Here is a 21,953-nt window from a genome sequence, read left to right on the forward strand (position 1 = left end):
CAATTTTATCAAAGCCAATTAACCTATCAGCCTGTACATCAGGAAGAAGGTACAAACTCCGTAGTCGGGATCGAAACCGGGTCTCTGGCGCTGTGAGGCAACAGCTTTACCGCTGCGCCACCGTGCCACCTTAACTCATCTACACATTTAAGACAGAATCATGGAGAATGGTGACACAAGGGAAAAGTGGACTTTTAATTCCAATCCCTAACTCTCGTCCCCTTACCCTGCAGGTTATGGCCACAGCCAAGTACTTCTAAAATACAATGAAGGTTTCTGCCCCCACCACTCTCCTGGGCAGTGAGCTCCAGACCCTCACTGCTTATTGAGTCAAAAACAAAGTTTCATTTAAATGTCCCTTCACTTGTGGTGCCTCTGCCAAGAGAGATAACTCATTCCCATCATTTCACACGCTTTCATTGAATCTTGCTCAGAATTCTTTGTTGCAACCCCGAGAGACTTTCCCCATACTACAATTGTACAGCTTTGGTCACATCCTCGCTCACTATCACACTCTTGACCTGAACTGGACCATACTTTAGTTGTGGTCTAATTGTCGTTTTGTTCCCTTCACCTCCCTGCTTTGTATCCTATACCATGCCTGATATTCCACAGGCCTTGTGAGCTTTCTCGACCTGTCCTTTTATATTCTCAACACTGCTCCTCTACACTCCTTGGTTTCATGCATTCCCGAACTGCATTTGCTCTCTCTAAATGCAGTACATCAGACTGAATTTCATTTGTCACTTTAATACTCCTCTAACCAAGTTTCTGATTCTTTCTGCAGCCGATGTTTCTTTCTTACCATCAACTACACTGTTTCCACTAGCGGGAGAGTCTAGGACCAGAGGACACAGCCTCAGAATAAGGCAAAACTGAGCGTATGTGTTCAGCCAAACTATAGCCAAATGTACGCTTGCTCTCGCCGATAGATTGGAATGCACACGTAGGAAGGTAGTTTTTCTTGCACCTCCTCCAATCTCATCTATTGTGTCCGGTGTAGGCTCCTATATATCGGCAATACCAAGTGCAGGCCCGGTGATTGTTTCATTGAACACTTACGCTCAGTCCTCCTTCACCATCCTCACGTTGCTAAATGTATGGACACAACAGCTGGAAAGTATCCAAATCGCTCAGCGTTGTTCCATCCTCGGGTGGAATGGGTTAAAACCTCAAACTCCACGACAGGTGCCTGCTTTGACTACAGGTAACCATAATATGAGCCAACCCGTAATAAGAGTGGGTGCATTTTCTCAGTCAGACTTTGTCGACAGTTGTGGTGGGGGATCTGGGAGAGAGAGAGCTGGCCGTGCTGCAGAGACCGAACAGTTTAATAACGACACATTAAAATCCGCCCTCCGGCCACTCGGCAACCTGGGCTGATCTGATCTGACAGCCCTCTCGCTAGCTCGCTGCGAGCCCGATCCTCACGCACAACCTCCACAAAACCTTTGGGCTTCGGGTAACAGCTGCACAGAGAGCCTCTGCTAACAAGGGCTGGCGAACTGTGCTGGTCAACATGCACTGGGCGAGATGGCTGGGGGAAAGGCACCACAAACTTGGAACAGCACAGACCCTCCACTCAATCCATCCAATACTAAAGGGCAGGCATTTCGCACTTAAGTGTCTTCTATCGGATTGGCGGCTCCTTCACAGGGCCAACCCCATACTCAGTTTTCCTCGGGGATGAATCTTTGCCTTAACGGTACATTCACAGCCCACATCACACTGATATAGCCGCTGTATGCCTCAGATTAAATATATTTTTACACATAAATTATGAATAAAGGTAAGAAAATGTTTCAAAGACGAGTAATATTTTCTTATTCCAGTAGCAAACACATTAAGGATTAAATGAAAATAGTAAATTCCTTAACTTTTTGAATATCTCATAATTGCAGATTAATGAACTGAACTGAACTGAACTGGAACTGGGACTGTGTAAGTCGAGTGTGAACAGCAGAACAAGAGAGGAAACTATTGAGTTGACAGAATTTTAGATTAATTCCTTGATAGAATAGCGGGGCTGAGTGTGTTCGCCTTACGGCGGTCAGCCATCGGTGGGGTGGGAGCACGTGGCCGCTGGCTGGGTGAAGTCACGTGGGGCGTGGGCGGTGCTGTCACCTTGTTCCGTATTTGGGAGTGAGATAGTTGGCACCCCTAGCCATAGTAAGTGCTTGCCTCCAGCTCACCGCTTGTCCTCCAGAAAGCGTTGCGTGGCAACATTGCAGGTCAGGGGTTGTGACCTCGCTGGCCGTGCAAGAGCCCTATACATAGTTTATACAGCGCTGCGTTCACTTTAAAAAAAAATCCCGAATGACCTTTGACAAATCCCATGATTCCTTGCGTTTATCCAGATACCAAACTCGCTTATTTGCGTGACCTCACTGTAGGAGCCATTTACGCTTAGATTGGTTACTGTCAATGTGTTGTGGCCATGTTTAATACTTCTAGTTTGTGTCTTTTTTGCATGCTTGTGGGTGTGATTTGATAAGTGGTGGGGAGTGTTTGCATCTGGGGAGACTGGCGTGGCCACAGAGATTGGGGGTCGGTTTGGTCTCGGAGGACGGAGAGTTTTTTTGCCAAAACCACACGGTCTCGACTGTGTTGTTTGAAGAAGAAACAGTTGATAAGAACGAAAAGTGCTACTTTAATAAAGACCAATTAATCAAGAAACAGCGTTTGGAAGATTCGTTTTCGTTATCTCAGAGTGCGGTTTGTGCATAGGCTATACTTCCACCACATCCCCAAGCAGTAATAGCTATCAAAGTTGGACTTTGAGAAGGTATAGAAACTGCCACGACATCTAAGTAAAAAAGTGTTCTATGAGTGGAATCTAAAAAAGACTGATCTACGAGTGGACAAGTAAAATCCGATTCAACAGTGGAACTGAAGAAGCTGAATCTCTGACAGAGATTAGAGCTTAAATCCTGGAACAAAGATTCTGCCGGTTGAAGGCAAATTGACACAGTCTCCACCTGGATCATTGGAAGATTGAAGACTTCATTGACCGGGTATCGTGAGGAGTCACGACTGTTTGGTCATAATTTTAAGCTAAGAAGTTTAAAAACTTAAACGCCTGTGGGAAAATTCTGCAGAGGTACTGCGATACAAGAAGCTTGTTTATGCTACAAGAAGATAAGCAAACCAAACTCGCAAAGTACGACCTTAAAAATAACGATGTTGTGAACTTTTTCTACAAGATAAGGTGTACTCAGCTAGCGATTGTTTACCATAGATACTGACAAGAAGACCTTGAGAATAATGATGTGTTTCGGAAGAAATACCCATTCTGTTTTGAATTCTTCTGGTATTTATGGAACATAGCGAGAAGCACCAATTCATCATGGATCTTTCGGCAGGTAAGTATGAAGAATCGCCACAGGAGGGAAATGCGGAGCAAGAATCAAGCAGATATGAGAAGAGAAGCATCAAGCTCAGGCAGTAGGGAGCAGTAGCCTACCGCTTACCTGTATCCTTCCTTTGTCCCCCCCCCCCCCCCCATATCCTTCCTTTATCCCCCCCCACCTGTATCCTTCCTTTATCCCCCCCACCTATATCCTTCCTTTATCCCCCCCCCCTATATCCTTCCTTTGTCCCCCCCCCCCCTATATCCTTCCTTTATCCCCCCCCCTATATCCTTCCTTTGTCCCCCCCCCCCCTATATCCTTCCTTTATCCCCCCCCCCTATATCCTTCCTTTATCCCCCCCCCCCCCCCCCCCCTGACATCAGTATGAAGAGGGGTCTCGACCCGAAACGTCACCCATTCCTTCTCTCCCGAGATGCTGCCTGACCTGCTCTGATTTGTATGTATATTTGTAACAGTGATTTTGGCTGATTTCTGCAAAACGGTAAACCGCAGCGCCACAATTTTTGCACCGCCTTAATCACACCGCTGGACGCTTGCCGAAATGATATTTTTATTTAATTCGGTCGTATATTTGTTAAGTTACAGAGGTTTAAAAGTCACATTTTTTTCCCTCTCAGTTATTTCGGCTGATTTCGGCAAAAACTGTGAACCGTAGCGCCACGATTTGTGCACCGCCTTAATCACGACGCTGAACGCTGGTGGAAAATGATATTTTTATTTAATTCGGTCGTATATTTTTTAAGTTACAGACGTTTTAATGTTAAATCATTTTATTTCTAACCGTTTTTTCCCAAGGTCTTCAGCGTGTGACGTCACCGTCACCGTCACCGTCCCCTGTGAGAGGAGCTCGCGCTGCCCCCCCCCCCCCCCGCAGATTTATTGATGGTTTTCAGCGTGGCGCTGCTGTGCGTATGACGTCACCACGCATGCGCGGACTCTCCTCACTCGCCGCCCGCACGCGATCACCGGCTCACCTCTCTTCTCTCCCCTTGCTTCTCTCCTCTATCCCACACCCCGGAGACCCTCTCCCCGCTATCCCCCCCTCCCCCGGGACCTGATGCGCTCCCCCGCCCCCCCCCTCCGGACCTTACACGAATGCGCTCCCCCCCCCCCCCCCCCCCGGACCTTACACTGATGCGCTCTCCGCCCCCCCCCCCCCCCGGACCTGTTGGTGCTGGGGGCAAGAGAGAGTAGGGGAAAGGGGTGTGCTGGGGAAAGGGGGGGGTGTCTGGGGGAGAGAGAATGGGGGGGGTCTGAGAATGGGGACTGGGGAGGGGGACAACAGGGGTCGTGCGGGGGGGGGGGCTTGGTAGTGGGGGAAAGAGGGGTACTGGGGAAAGGGGAGGTCGTGGGGAAAGGGGGGGTGTGGGGAGAGTAAGAGTGGGGCTGGGGGAGGAGAGAATGGGGGGGGGGTGGGAATGGGCCCAACGGGCCCGCTTTGCTGAGTTACTCCAGCATTTTGTGAATAACTCTTCTCATGGGCCCCTGTTCATCAACCACCTGCGCACAACCAGGGACAAACAACTGGTTATTTGTGACAATATTTACTCAGATGATCTGCACTATTCCATCACTGGCACCTGTTGCAGATTGGAGCCGTCCTTCACAATGCGAACAATGGTATTTGCTGGACATCTTCTTGGCGGTTTGTATTTTTCTGAGCTTTGTTGTTTTGTTTTGGAGTTTGCGTTCTTTTATTTAGATTTAATTGCAGCGACAGCTTTTCCGGGTGTTCGCTATGCGGATGCTAGGTGTGGCCCAGCAGGATTAAAAGAGGATTTCATCAAAGTGAGGAACACAAAGTTAGCAACGAGAGGGTGGCGAAGGCGGACCCACTGAGTCTCTCCAGTCCAGCCCGGTACCGGCAATCTTAGATTGTCTTTGCAATCTGAACACTGCAGGACTGATCACAAGTGTCAGAGCCCACAGCTGGAACAGGTAACGACTGGCTCATTCAGTGAAAGCTGAAAAGGCGGTGTAGATATTAGCTTGCCTGAACATTTCATTAGTTAACACTATCTTACACACACTAGACACACATTTTTACCAAGCCAATTATCTTACGTCTGTACGTCTTTGGAGAATGTATCGACAGCCGTACAAACTCCGTACAGACAGCGCCCGTAGTCAGGATGTAACCTCTGGGCTGTGGTTTCTGGCGCTGTGAGGCAACTGCTCTCCTGCTGCACCGATGCGACCACAGTCTGTTTATAAAATTGTAAAGATGTGTCTTGCGTCGCTAGACATGGAGGCACAAAAGCGGCTGTCTGTGTCGCGATCTGGAGGCAAAAAGAAGAGGAGGGTGTCTGGAGAGACTCAGCGGGTCGAGCAGAGTCTGTGGAGGGGAGCAGAGTGGCCGCTGCTAACCCTCTGAGCCCCTCCAGACCCCCACCTGATAGTGAGTTAGTACCGGCTCCTGTATATTGCTGTCCGCGGTGAAAAGTCATGTTTCAATTGTGTGGAGTCGGATTCAATACAGTGGTTCCATTGTACGATAATCCAATGCCGGGCAACAAAATAAGTTGTTAGCCGATTGCATAGCGCTTTAAAATGAGTAGAATGAATAAGTAAGGATGGAAGCTGTTTAAAAAGACGGTGAATGATCGGGAGAGCCAGAATCCCAGAGGGCAGAATCCCAGAGGTTTCTGTTTCCATTTGTTTGCGACACACGGGTAGTTGGAATCTTGTTGAAAGGGTTTGTAACATTAACTTGTAGCTAGGGGTTGGAAGCCTTGCCACAAAATTTCAAGATGTTGGTGAGACCTCAAATGGAACATTACATAGTTTTGGTCACCATAGTTAAAGTAGGATATTATACCTCGATTTAGACAATAGACAATAGGTGCAGGAAGAGGCCGTTGGGCCCTTCGAGCCAGCACCACCATTCAATGTGATCATGGCTGATCATTCTCAATCAGTACCCCGTTCCTGCCTTCTCCCCATACCCCTTGACTCCGCTATCATTAAGAGCTCTATCTAGCTCTCTCTTGAATGCATTTAGAGAATTGGCCTCCACTTCCTTCTGAGGCAAAGAATTCCACAGATTCACAACTCTCTGACTGAAAAAGTTTTTCCTCATCTCCATTCTAAATGGCCTACCCCTTATTCTTAAACTGTGGCCCCTGGTTCTGGACTCCCCCAACATTGGGAACATGTTTCCTGCCTCTAACGTGTCCAACCCCTTAATAATGTTATATGTTTCGATAAGATCCCCTCTCATCCTTCTAAATTCCAGTGTATACAAGCCTAGTCGCTTGAGTCTTTCAACATATGACAGTCCCGCCATTCCGGGAATTAACCTAGTAAACCTACGCTGCACGCCCTCAATAGCAAGAATATCCTTCCTCAAATTTGGAGACCAAAACTGCACACAGTACTCCAGGTGCGGTCTCACTCGGGCCCTGTGTGATATCTTGAGCTCAGACAGAATAACAAGTTAACTCATGACTGCACAGCTGCACTGTGGTTTATTCAATCATTTACAACCCTCCAACCAAAGGTGGCACTCTTACAACTCCTTCCACCCTAATAAAAAATATATTTCCTGGTGGACATTTTGTTTTGAATATAACCAACAGTATGAAATTATTACAATCTTGCCATAGTGAGGCCCACCGGAAATTGGAGGAACAGCACCTCATATTTCGCTTGGGCAGCTTGCAGCCCAGCGGTATGAACATCTTCCTTAGTGAAGACAGATCCAACGTACCGGTTCACCTCGTCCGCCATTTCCTTGTTCCCCATAATAAATTCCCCTGCTTCTGTCTTCAAGGGACCCACATTTGCCTTGACTATTTTTTTCCTCTTTACATACCTAAAAAAGCTTTTACTATCCTCCTTTATATTATTGGTTAGCTTACCCTCGTACCTCATCTTTTCTCCCCGTATTGCCTTTTTAGTTATCTTCTGTTGCTCTTTAAAAGATTCCCAATCCTCTGGCTTCCCACTCTTCTTTGCTATGTTATACTTCTCTTTTATTTTTATGCTGTCCTTGACTTCCCTTGTCTTGCCTCTTACTCCCCCTAGAATCTTTCCTCCTCTTTGGGATAAATTGATCCTGCAACTTCTGCATTATTCTCAGGAATACCTGCCATTGCTGTTCCACCGTTTTCCCTGCTAGGGCCGCCTTCCAGTCAGATCTGGCCAGCTCCTGCCTCATGTCTCTGTAATCCCCTTTGCTATACTGTAATACTGACACTTCCAATTTTCCCTTCTCCCTCTCAATTTGTAGAGTAAAACTTATCATATTGTGATCACTGCCTCCTAATGGCTCTTTTACCTTGAGATCCCTTATCAGATCAGGTTCATTACACAACACAACACTAAAATAGACAGATCAAAGCCAGCAACGATGATCAAGGAAAGGTCGAGCCCACAATGGTCCATTGTTGCCCGAGGGGGAGGGGAGGTGAGACAGTGAAACTCAGCAGGCCGACTGAAATTAGTACAACGACTTGGGTGGGGGAGGAATGGAGAGACGGGATGCAAGGGTTACTTGAAGTTAGAGAAATCAATAATCATACCGCTGGGTTGTAAGCTTTCCAAATGAAAGGAGCGAAGGTCAATCAAATATGAGGTGCTGCTCTTCCAATTTGGGTGCAGCCTCACTCTGACAGTGGATGAGGACCAGGGCCAAAGATACTAGAGTAACAAGATGGACCACTCCGTTAAAATCGCCTATACTGAAGTGTGGTACGCAAAGGAGCGGAACGTCCGCCATTTTAGTAAGCAAAACCCGCCGTTCACTCTGCCTCTCGCAGTGTAATCAGTGTTGTGGGGGAACAGTATGTGTGATGATATCATTAAAATGCAGAATATATCTCATCTATCAACTCACATTTTGTTGTTATTTTTATTTTTAAATGTTTTCCCCCCACTTAATTTCTCTGAATTTATTATTTCTTACTGTTTCTGCCCTTTTCCGTCCCATCCTTCCTCCCCAGCCTCTTCTTTTGTGCAGTTTCCCTTGTATTGCTCAAACATACACACACTGCACAATTTTTTTAACACACACGCATTCATATATATATATATATATATATATATACATATCTACATATATATGAGAATGTGCGTGTGTGTGTGTTTGAGGCAAGATAGAGATAAATAGATCTCAAAGTTCCTTCATGCATCAGAAGTAACTTTGATTTAAAGCAAGACTCTTTTTTCTCTCTTCATCTTATTTTTCACACGATGTACATAATCCATAAAGGCAATTCGACCTTTATGGTTTATGTATATGCATATATAGAGATATAAATTATATATATACACACATATATATATATATAGTTTCCTCTAATTATTTGTTTAGCAACCTTTTTCTTTCAATCTTTCTCTCTCTCTATACATATACACATACACATATATAGTCATGCACACACTTCTCAGCACATGGTTCTCTCTATTATGATCACTGTTCTCTCACATACATTTCATTAGAGCCTACCCATACACATTCGCAATCAGTGACATCAAACTTATTTCCAGAAATCCTAATATTGTGAATAAAATAACTATGAACATATGCCAAGATATTTTTTCATTCTATATTAGTGTCATAAAATGTAATGCATACATACCTACTCTGATAAAGAGGTGCTACCTTTAGACATGAATAATGTACATTGCCACCATAGTTTACTTTTGAATTTAACATATAATCGAGGGGGTCGGGGCAATATAGTGCTAACCCTCACTTTTGTGAAAAACGAGTTACATGCATTAACACGATCTTTACCCACTACCCAACAACCTGTAAAAAAAATCATATTTAAATTCAGCCAATAACATAGGCACCTTGTTTTTATTGTGATTCATGGATTTTTCAAATGTGAATATCTCATAACGACGCATTTGTGGGTAAACAGTATATTGCAGCAACCCCCTTCAATTTTACATCATTCAAAAATGAACTTCATAACAAGGATAACACTTTTTATTTCTGTCATTCATGGTAAAATATAATCATTTTGTGTGCGAGAGACAGGGTTGCACTGTTTTACATATCAGCTACCCAATGAAAAGATCTGGTCCTGATTTATACCAGCTCTTCACCCCCCCTCACCCCCCCCCACCGGCTTGTCTGAAGAAAGGTCCCAACCTGAAACATCACCCATCCTTTTTCTCCAGAGATGCTGCCTGACATTTTTCAGAGTGCTTTTTAATATCCTCTTTGGATACGGGGAATTTCTTACTTAATTGTTCAACTGCAGTTATCTTATTCATTGTACTCGTCTTATTTTAGTGCACTTGGTCAGTCAGTTTAAATGCAGTCCTTGTTCTCACTCCGTTCCATCTCTATGGTCACCATACTACCTATTACGCTATTTCTATCTTCTACAGTTCTACTATATTCCTTTAATATTTTGCAATTTTTTTTAATTTTTTTAATGTTATCCAATTATTCCAATTCTTATTCTGCCCGTACAGACCCCGACTCACTTAGGGAGGTATCCACAGATCATCTGATCCTGTCCGTACAGACCCCTAGCTAACCAGAGTGGTATCCACAGGACGTCTTATCTTACCCGTGCAGATCCCTAGTTAACTAGAGCAGTATCCACAGGATGTCTTATCCTGTCTGTACAGACCCCTAGCTAACCAGAGTGGTATCCACAGGATGTCTTATCTTACCCGTGCAGATCCCTAGTTAACCAGAGCGGTATCCACAGGACACCTCGTCTATTCAGTCCCCTATCCTCTTAGGGCGGTATCCACAAGGTCTTATTGCTCCTCCTATTCACGTATAAAGCCCTAAATGGACACTCCCCCCCCACATCAAAAATCTTCTAACCCCCCTCTCTAACTCCAGGTCCCTCAGGTCGGCCGACTTGGGGCTACTCACTATCCCGCGGTCTAGGCTTAAGCTCAGGGGTGACCGCGCTTTTGCGGTTGCAGCTCCTAGACTGTGGAACAGCATCCCTCTCCCCATCAGAACTGCCCCCTCCATCGACTCCTTTAAGTCCAGGCTCAAAACCTATTTCTACTCCCTAGCGTTTGAGGCTCATTGAGGAGGCGCTGTGAACTGTTTGCGTGCTACTGTATGTTTCATTTTTTTTCCCATTGGAACCTAATCAGATGTACAGCACTTTGGTCAACGTCGGTTGTTTTTAAATGTGCTATACAAATAAAATTGACTTGACTTGACTTGACTTATTCACATCACACACAAGATCTTACTCACCTATTATCCACTTACCCCACTGCGCAGCCTTCTCGACCAATCCTCCGGGTCTCCTTTTTTAGAATAATTTTGCGATAGGTTCTGTTGGATCGGAGAGGCCCTTGGACCGCCTGGGCACTCCTGTGTCACCAGAGGTCCCCCGTTTTCAACAGGCTGTTAGTCCAAATAAAGCGTTAAACCACCTACCTTTTTTGCGGGTGGCCACCCTTTTCCTGTTGTCCCGGGGAGCCCCTGGAGGTCTTGGAAGCGCCTTTAGCTTGTCGTCCGTTATCGAACGGGCCTCTTTCCGACCCTGCTCGCAGCGCCAATTTTGTTGTGGTTCCCTGATCCTCAAAATTAAGACAGGTGACACAGAGAATTCTTCGAGAAGTTAAAAGCCTTTATTTGCAAACAACGGCTGGAACAATCAGGAAGCCAACCACCTGACTGCCCACTTAGTACATCGGGCAGTCTATGTTTATAGGATTATTCCAAACCTTATCTTCTTTACATTACCTCATACCCACACTTCTTTCTTCAGTCATTCATTTCTTTGCAGTCAGCCGTCTGTCCCGCCACCAATAAATCCCATTCAGTAATTTATCCTTATCTCAATGCTCACATCCCTTCATACTTCGCCACCCTTATTGTCCCTTCTAGTCCATCCCTCACATCCATTCATCACCCCAAGGCCTATGTCTTTCCTTATCTCGCCACCATTATCTTTCATCCAACACACAAAGTTCAAAGAATGTCGAAACAGTTTTTCAATGTAACAAAGTGTAAGGAATGCCTAAGCAAATGATGCACAACAATGTAACAAGGAATAAGAAAGTGTAAGATAAAGCAAATGGTTCAAAGAATGTGGAAGCAATTATAATACGTCTTAATGTGTTACTGATTACAGCAGTTGCAATGCACTAAAGTATAAAGAATGCCAACGCTGTTAAATTTAAATGGCCAATAATGATTACAGCAGTTACAATGTAACAAACTAATATACAAAATACATCTCCATCACAGGAGACAGACTAGTGACGGACATTTACTATAAACCCACTGACTCACACAGCTATCTGGACTACACTTCTTCCCACCCGGTCCCCTGCAAAAAGTCTATCCCCTACTCCCAATTCCTCCGTCTACTCCGCATCTGCGCCCGGGATGAGGTGTTTCACACAAGGGCTTCGGAGATGTCCTCGTTCTTCAGGAAACGGGGCTTCCCCTCCTTCATTATAGATGAGGCTCTCACTAGGGTCTCTTCTACATCCCGCAGCTCCGCTCTTGCTCCCCCTCCCCCTACTCGCAACAAGGACAGAATCCCCCTCATTCTCACCTTCCACCCCACCAGCCAGCGGATCCAACAAATCATCCGCCAACATTTCCGTCACCTACAACGGGACCCCACCACTGGCCATATCTTCCCATCCCCTCCCCTCTCTGCGTTCCGCAGAGACCGTTCCCTCCGCAACTCCCTGGTCCACTCGTCCCTTCCTACCCAAACCACCCCAACCCCGGGCTTCTTCCCCTGCAACCGCACGAGATGCAACACCTGTCCCTTTACCTCCCCCCTCAACTCCATCCAAGGACCCAAACAGTCTTTCCAGGTGAGACAAAGGTTCACCTGCACCTCCTCCAACCTCATCCATTGCATCCGCTGCTCTAGATGCCAACTTATTTACATCGGCGAAACCAAACAAAGGCTTGGCGATCGCTTCGCTGTACACCTGCGCTCGGTCCGCATTGACCAAACTGATCTCCCGGTGGCCGAGCACTTCAACTCCCCCTCCCATTCCCAGTCTGACCTTTCTGTCATGGGCCTCCTCCAGTGCCATAGTGAGGCCCACCGGAAATTGGAGCAACAGCACCTCATATTTCGCCTGGGCAGTTTGCAGCCCAGTGGTATGAACATTGACTTCTCCAACTTTAGATAGTTCCTCTGTCCCTCCCTTCCCCTCCTCCTTCCCAGATCTCCCTCTATCTTCCTGTCTCCACCTATATCCTTCCTTTGTCCCGCCCCCCTGACATCAGTCTGAAGAAGGGTCTCGACCGAAACGTCACCCATTCCTTCTCTCCCGAGATGCTGCCTGACCTGCTGAGTTACTCCAGCATTTTGTGAATAAATACCTTCGATTTGTACCAGCATCTGCAGTTATTTTCTTATACACAACCCGCTGTTCGCTCTGCCTCTCGCAGTGTAATCAGTGTTGTGGGGGAACAGTATGTGTGATTAAACCACTAAAATGCAGAATATATCTCATCTATCAACTCACATTTTGCTGTTATTTTTATTTTTAAATGTTTTCCCCCCACTTAATTTCTCTGAATGTATTATTTCTTACTGTTTCTGCCCTTTTCCGTCCCATCCTTCCTCCCCAGCCCCCTCTTTTGTGCAGTTTCCCTTGTATTGCTCAAACACAAACACACTGCACAAATTTTTAACACACACACATCATATCTATATATATATATATATATATATATATATATATATATATATATATATATCTACATATCTACATATATATGAGAATGTGTGTGTGTGTTTGTGTGTGTGTGTGTGTGAGAGGCAAGATAGAGATAAATAGATCTCAAAGTTCCTTCTCATGGATCAGAAGTAACTTTGATTTAAGGCAAGGCTCTTTTTTCTCTCTTCATCTTATTTTTCACACGATGTACATAATCCATGAAGGCAATTCGACCTTTATGGTTTATGTATATGCATATATACAGAAAAGCCACCAGCATCCACAAAGACTCTTCACACCCCTGCAACAGTCTGTTCGAACTCCTTCCATCGGGCAGACGATACAAGGCCTTCTACGCCCGCACCTCCAGACTCAGGAACAGCTTCATCCCCAGGGCCATTGCTGCTATGAACCAGTCCTGCTGAGCCGGATGGTCACATCGCACAGTGAACCGGCACAGATCTACTTGCACTTTATTCTGTCTTAAAACTCTTACAATTTGTTTCGTTGGGTTGCTGTTGTTTAAATTAACTAAATTATTGCATCGTATGGGAGGCGCATTCCCAATCTCGTTGTACCCCTGTACAATGACAATAAAGATATATTGTATTGTATTGTATATAGATATATATATATCTCTAGTTTCCTCTAATTATTTGTTTAGCAACCTTTTTCTTTCAATCCTTCTCTCTCTCTATACATATACACATACACATATATAGTCATGCACACACTTCTCAGCACATGGTTCTCTCTATCATGATCACTGTTCTCTCTCATACATTTCATTAGAGCCTACCCATACACATTCGCAATCAGTGACATCAAATTTATTTCCAGAAATCCTAATATTGTGAATAAAATAACTATGAAATATGCCAAGATATTTTTTCATTCTATATTAGTGTAATAAAATGTAATGCATACATACCTACTCTGATAAAGAGGTGCTACCTTTAGACATGAATAATGTACATTGCCACCATAGTTTAGTTTTGAATTTAACATATAATCGAGGGGGTTGGTACAATATAGTGCTAACCCTCACTTTTGTGAAAAATGAGTTACATGCATTAACACGATCTTTACCCACTACCCAACAACCTGTAAAAAAATCATATTTAAATTCAGCCACTAACATAGGCACCTTGTATTTTTGTGATTTATGGATTTTTCAAATGTGAATATCTCATAACGACACATTATTGCAGTATATTGCACCAACCCCCTTCAATTTTACATCATTCAAAAATGAACTTCATAACAAGGATAACACTTTTTATTTCTGCCATTCATGGTAAAATGTAATCATTTTGTCTGCGAGAGACAGGGTTGCACTGTTTTACATATCAGCTAACCAATGAAAAGATCTGGTCCTGATTTATACCCCCCCCCCCCCCCCCGCTTGTCTGAAGAAGGGTCCCAACCTGAAACATCACCCATCCTTTTTCTCCAGAGATGCTGCCTGACCCGGTGATTTACTCCAACACTGTCTATTAGAACTGGATTCAGGCTTCTGTACCACGTCAGGCAGCATTGGTCATTTTAGTGTCTGCCAAGGGTTTTTAACTAATCAATTCACCAATTGAAATTTTCTTGGCTCTAAGTATTAAGTTAAATGTCTTTTCAATTATATTGTGGATACAGTAGAGTTCTATTGTTTGCAAATGCCTACTCTCTGCTTCAATGACTTTTTAAAATAAAACATAAAGAGATACAGCTCGTGGAGGTAAAATTAATATTTAAGGTATAAGAACAGTTCATTAAATATGATCAATTGGCCTGATACAGACAGAGTGAATCTCTGGTGCAAATATTCAATCAGTAACATCCAAATTTTAAAGATCACAAAGCAGCAACTCTTCAAGAAATAGTTATCAATGTCTACTTATCCAAGAAGTTGAACAAAAATAACTGTTTGCAAACATTTTATATACAAAGAAATCGCAGAGAGTTGTGAACTCTGCCCAGTGTAGCACACGGAATCTGTCTACGAAAATGACGCCGAAATGTACTCATGCCCTACTAGGGTTTTTAGGGTCGAGTGGCCTGATCTATCTTCCTCCTCTAGTATCTTTAACTAGGACAGAGAGGTCAGCATGGGAATGGGAGGAGTTAAAGTATTTTGTGACGGGGAGATTACGTGGGATAAGGCGGATAGATCATCTACCGGTGAGTAGGTAGCCATTCCATCATTGGCACCTGTGGCAGATTGGAGCAGTCGTTCACAATGCATACACGGCATTTACTGGCCATTTTCCTGGCGGTTTGTATTTTTTCTTGAGCTCCGTTGTTTTGTTTTGGAGTTTAGGTTCTTGTATATAGATTTAATCACAACGACAGCTTTTCCTGGTGTTCGTTATGTGGATGCTCGGTCTGGCCCAGCAGGGTTAAAGAGGGTTAAAGAGGGTTACTGCGAGGATTTCATCAAAGTGAGAAACACAAAGTTAGCAACGGGAGGGTGGCGAAGCTAGAACAGGTGACGACCGGCTCATTCCGAGAAAAGGCGGTTTAGATATTAGCTTGACCAAGCATTTAGTGAGTTAACACGACTTAATTAGTTAAGTTTGGTTAAATTAGTTAAAAGATGCCTATACTGAAGTGTAGTCCGCAAAGGAGTGTAACGGCCGCCAATTTAGTAGACAAAACCCGACGTTTACATAGCCTCTCGCAGTGTAATCAGTGTTGTGGTGGAACAGTATGTGTGATGATACCATTAAAATGCAGAATATATCTCATCTATCAATTCAGATTTTTGTTATTTTTCTTATGTTTTCGCCCCACTTAATTTCTCTGAATTTATTCTGATTGTTTCTGCCCATTTCCCTCTCATCCTTCCTCCCCAGCCCCCTCTTGTGCAGTTCCCTTGTATGTGAGTTTGTGTGTGAGTGGCAAGAAAGAGATATATAGATCTCAAAGTCCCTTCTCATGGATCAAAAGTAATTTTGATTTAAAGCAACGCTCTATTTCTCTCTCCATCTTATTTTTCACATGATGCGCGATTTGACCTTTATGTTTATGGATTAATTATACATTAGTTTGATATTAACTACAAACCTACAGAATGGATGATATATCACTTTTATGATAGATGCATTTTCCTCTAATATGTCAATTTACCTTAAATGTAGAAGAACTTTTAAAAATCATCCGACATAAGTATGATGTTGTGGGAATTACAGAGACATGGCTACAAGAGGACCAGGGCTGGGAACTGAATATTCAGGTGTACACAACATATAGTAAAGACAGACAGGTGGGCAGAGGGGATGGGGTCGCTCTGTTGGTGAGGAATGATATTCACTCCATTGCAAGGGGTGACATACAATCAGGAGATGTAGAATCAGTATGGATAGAAATGAGAAATTGTAAGGGTAAAAAGACCCTTATGGGAGTTTAGTGATTTCTAAACCACTAACACACATTTTTAACTTATCATTACAAACCGGTCAATTTCCCAATAATATGAAAATAGCTAAAGTTATTCCGCTGTATAAAACTGGAGATAAACACCACTTCACAAATTACAGACCTGTTTCTCTTCTCCCACAGTTCTCTAAAATTCTGGAAAAACTTTTCGTCAACAGATTAGACAATTTCATAGATAAGCACAATTTACTCTCTAATAGTCAATATGGATTCAGAAGTAACCGGTCAACATCACTAGCTTTAACTGAACTCATTGAACAAATCACAAATTTTATAGATAAAAAGAAATATGCTGTTGGGGTATTCATTGATTTAAAAAAAGCATTCGATATAATAAATCATGAAATATTAATCAATAAATTGGAACTATATGGGATTAGGGGGTTGGCTTTAGAGTGGGTTAGAAGTTATTTAAAGAACAGGAAACAATTCGTGAAGATGGGAGAATATCAGTCTGGATGTTTGGACATTGTGTGTGGAGTCCCCCAGGGGTCAGTGTTGGGTCCTAAACTCTTCATCATCTACATCAATGATATATGTAAATTATCAAAAATATTGAAATTCATCCTATTTGTTGATGACACTAACATTCTTGGTTCTGGTGAAAATTTACAGCAACTTTTGGACAGTATCACCTCAGAATTTTGCAAAATTAAAAAATGGTTTGACATTAACAAATTATCACTAAACTTGAGCAAAACAAAAATTATGATATTTGGGAACAGTAAAATAAACAATCAAGCACAGGTACAGATAGAGGGTGTTAACATAGAAAGAGTAAATGAAACTAAATTCCTTGGGGTGATAATAGATGAAAAAATTTGCTGGAAATCTCACATTAAACATATCCACAGTAAAGTATCTAGGAGCATTTCAGTTCTGGCCAAAGCAAAACATTTCCCCCCACTTAATTTCTCTGAATTTATTATTTCTTACTGTTTCTGCCCATTTCCCTCCCATCCGTCCTCCCCAGCCCCTTCTTTTGTGCAGTTTCCCTTGTATTGCTCAAACACACACACACTGCACAAATTTTTAACACACACACATTCATATATATATATATATATATATACATATACATATCTACATATATATGAGAATGTGTGTGTGTTTGTGTGTGAGAGGCAAGATGGAGATAAATAGATCTCAAAGTTCCTTCTCATGGATCAGAAGTAACTTTGATTTAAGGCAAGGCTCTTTTTTCTATCTTCATCTTATTTTTCACACGATGTACATAATCCATAAAGACAATTCGACCTTTATGGTTTATGTATATGCATATATACAGAAAAGCCACCAGCATCCACAAAGACTCTTCACACCCCTGCAACAGTCTGTTCGAACTCCTTCCATCGGGCAGACGATATAAGGCCTTCTACGCCCGCACCTCCAGACTCAGGAAAAGCTTCATCCCCAGGGCCATAGCTGCTATGAACCGGTCCTGCTGAGCCGGATGGTCACATCGCACAGTGAACCGGCACAGATCTACTTGCACTTTATTCTGTCTTAAAACTGTTACAATTTGTTTCGTTGGGTTGCTGTTGTTTAAATTAACTAAATTATTGCATCGTATTGCATTCCCAATCTCATTGTACCCCTGTACAATGACAATAAAGATATATTGTATTGTATTGTATATAGATATATATATATATATATATATAGACACATATATATCTCTAGTTTCCTCTAATTATTTGTTTAGCAACCTTTTTCTTTCAATCTTTCTCTCTCTCTATACATATACACATACACATATATAGTCATGCACACACTTCTCAGCACATGGTTCTCTCTATCATGATCACTGTTCTCTCTCATACATTTCATTAGAGCCTACCCATACACATTCGCAATCAGTGACATCAAATTTATTTCCAGAAATCCTAATATTGTGAATAAAATAACTATGAAATATGCCAAGATATTTTTTCATTCTATATTAGTGTAATAAAATGTAATGCATACATACCTACTCTGATAAAGAGGTGCTACCTTTAGACATGAATAATGTACATTGCCACCATAGTTTAGTTTTGAATTTAACATATAATCGAGGGGGTTGGTACAATATAGTGCTAACCCTCACTTTTGTGAAAAATGAGTTACATGCATTAACACGATCTTTACCCACTACCCAACAACCTGTAAAAAAATCATATTTAAATTCAGCCACTAACATAGGCACCTTGTATTTTTGTGATTTATGGATTTTTCAAATGTGAATATCTCATAACGACACATTATTGCAGTATATTGCACCAACCCCCTTCAATTTTACATCATTCAAAAATGAACTTCATAACAAGGATAACACTTTTTATTTCTGCCATTCATGGTAAAATGTAATCATTTTGTCTGCGAGAGACAGGGTTGCACTGTTTTACATATCAGCTAACCAATGAAAAGATCTGGTCCTGATTTATACCCCCCCCCCCCCCCCCCCCCCCCCCCCCCCCCGGCTTGTCTGAAGAAGGGTCCCAACCTGAAACATCACCCATCCTTTTTCTCCAGAGATGCTGCCTGACCCGGTGATTTACTCCAACACTGTCTATTAGAACTGGATTCAGGCTTCTGTACCACGTCAGGCAGCATTGGTCATTCTAGTGTCTGTCAAGGGTTATTAACTAATCAATTCACCAATTGAAATTTTCTTGGCTCTAAGTATTAAGTTAAATGTCTTTTCAATTATTTGTGGATACAGTAGAGTTCTATTGTTTGCAAATGCCTAATCTCTGCTTCCATGACTTTTTGAAATAAAACATAGAGATACAGCTCGTGGAGGTAAAATTAAAATTAATAGAGAAAACAAAGAACAGTTCATTAAATATGATCAATAGGCCTGATACAGACAGTGTAGGTCTCTGGTGTAAATATTCAATCAGTAACATCCAAAGTTTAAAGATCACGAAGCAGCAACTCTTCAAGAAATAGTTATAAATGTCAACTTATCCAAGAAGTCGAACAAAAATAACTGTTTGCAAACATTTTATATACAAAGAAATCGCAGAGAGTTGTGAACTCTGCCCAGTGTAGCACACGGAATCTGTCTACGAAAATGACGCCGAAATGTACTCATGCCCTACTAGGGTTTTTAGGGTCGAGTGGCCTGATCTATCTTCCTCCTCTAGTATCTTTAACTAGGACAGAGAGGTCAGCATGGGAATGGGAGGAGTTAAAGTATTTTGTGACAGGGAGATTACGTGGGATAAGGCGGATTGACCATTTACCGATGAGCAGGTAGCAGCCATTCCATCATTGGCACATGTGGCAGATTGGAGCAGTCGTTCACAATGCATACACTGCATACACTGCTTTTGCTGGCCGTTTCCCTGACCATTTTCCTGGCGGTTTGTATTTTTCTTGAGCTCCGTTGTTTTGTTTTGGAGTTTAGGTTCTTGTATTTATATTTAATCACAACGACAGCTTTTCCGGGTGTTCGTTATGTGGATGCTCGGTCTGGCCCAGCAGGGTTAAAGAGGGTTAAAGAGGGTCACTCCGGGGATTTCATCAAAGTGAGAAACACAAAGTTAGCAACGGGAGGGTGGCGAAGCTAGAACCGGTGGCTCCCGGCTCATTCCGAGAAAAGGCGGTGTCGATATTAGTTTGACCAAGCATTTAGTGAGTTAACACGACCTAATTAGTTAAGTTTAGTTAAATTAGTTAAAAGATGCACACGCTCGGGACTATTTACACTTTCGCCAAGCCAATGAACTTACCAACCCGTAGCGCACGTCTTTCAGTGCCTCTCCGGACAGACAACGCCCGTAGTCAGGATCGGCCCCATGTTTTTGGCGGGAACCACGCCGACCGGTACGATTCGACCACAGTCTGTTTATAAAAATTACAAAGATGTGTCTTGCGTCGCGAGACATGGAGGCACAAAAGCGGCTGTCGGTGTCGGGATCTGGAGGCAAAACGAAGAGGAGGGTGTCTGGAGAGACTCAGCGGGTCTAGCAGAGTCTGTGGAGGGGAGGAGAGTGGCCGCCGTTAACCCTCCAGACCCCCACCTTCTCCACCTGATAGTGAGTTAGTACCAAAGATGATGGAGGAGCAAGATGAACCACTCAGTTGAAATCGCCTATACTGAAGTGTAGTCCGCAAAGGAGTGTAACGGCCGCCAATTTAGTAGACAAAACCCGACGTTTGCATAGCCTCTCGCAGTGTAATCAGTTGTGGTGGAACAGTATGTGTGATGATACCATTAAAATGCAGAATATATCTCATCTATCAATTCACAAATTTTTGTTATTTTTCTTATGTTTTCCCCCCACTTAATTTCTCTGAATTTATTCTGATTGTTTCTGCCCATTTCCCTCTCATCCTTCCTCCCCAGCCCCCTCTTGTGCAGTTTCCCTTGTATTGCTTATATATATATGTGAGTTCGTGTGTGAGTGGCAAGATAGAGATATATAGATCTCAAAGTTCCTTCTCTTGGATCAAAAGTAATTTTGATTTAAAGCAACGCTCTATTTCTCTCTCCATCTTATTTTTCACATGATGCGCGATTTGACCTTTATGTTTATGGATTAATTATACATTAGTTTGATATTAACTACAAACTTACAGAATGGATGATATATCACTTTTATGATAGATGCATTTTCCTTAAATGTAGAAGAACTTTTAAAAATCATCCGACATAAGTATGATGTTGTGGGAATTACAGAGACATGGCTACAAGAGGACCAGGGCTGGGAACTGAATATTCAGGTGCACACAACATATTGTAAAGACAGACAGGTGGGCAGAGGGGATGGGGTCGCTCTGTTGGTGAGGAATGATATTCACTCCATTGCAAGGGGTGACATAGAATCAGGAGATGTAGAATCAGTATGGATAGAAATGAGAAATTGTAAGGGTAAAAAGACCCTTATGGGAGTTTAGTGATTTCTAAACCACTAACACACATTTTTAACTTATCATTACAAACCGTATAGAGGTGTGGGGAAGTACATATATAAGTTCACTACAACCACTATTCATACTGCAAAAAAGAGCCATTAGAATAATTCATAATGTTGGTTTTTGTGAACACACCAACTCATTATTTATAAAGTCTAAAATAATCAAATTTTATGACATTGTGGAATATCAAACAGCTCAATTCATGTACAAAGTGAGAAACAATTTGCTATCAAGTAACTTACAGGAAATGTTTGATGAAAGAGAGGGGGTATAATTTAAGGGGAACATTAAATTTCAAGATTTGCAATATCATATATATATACAGCGCGGAAACAGGCCTTTTCGACCCACCAAGTCCGCGCCGCCCAGCGATCCCCGTACATTAACACTATCCCACACCCACTAGGGACAATTTTTACATTTACCCAGCCAATTAACCTACAAACCTGTCCGTCTTTGGAGTGTGGGAGGAAACCGAAGATCTCGGAGAAATCCCACGCAGGTCACGGGGAGAATGTACAAACTCCTTACAGTGCAGCACCCGTAGTCAGGATCGAACCTGAGTCTCCGGCGCTGCATTCGCTGTAAAGCAGCAACTCTACCGCTGCGCTA

At 42.8% G+C, this 21,953-nt stretch overlaps 1 protein-coding gene across 1 annotated transcript in view; it reads left to right on the forward strand.

Moving 5' to 3' along the window:
* Nucleotides 1–4,992: 4,992 nt before the first annotated feature.
* LOC144611989 (tumor necrosis factor receptor superfamily member 14-like) overlaps nucleotides 4,993–21,953 on the forward strand; it is a 29,517-nt gene continuing 12,556 nt past the window's right edge. Inside the window, exon 1 of the mRNA XM_078431373.1 lies at nucleotides 4,993–5,016. The gene's annotated coding sequence lies outside the window, so the exon portion shown is untranslated. The remainder of the gene's footprint in view (nucleotides 5,017–21,953) is intronic.

This window comes from Rhinoraja longicauda, chromosome 42, assembly GCF_053455715.1.
Source record: "Rhinoraja longicauda isolate Sanriku21f chromosome 42, sRhiLon1.1, whole genome shotgun sequence".
In the NCBI taxonomy this organism is placed as follows: Eukaryota; Metazoa; Chordata; class Chondrichthyes; order Rajiformes; family Arhynchobatidae; genus Rhinoraja; species Rhinoraja longicauda.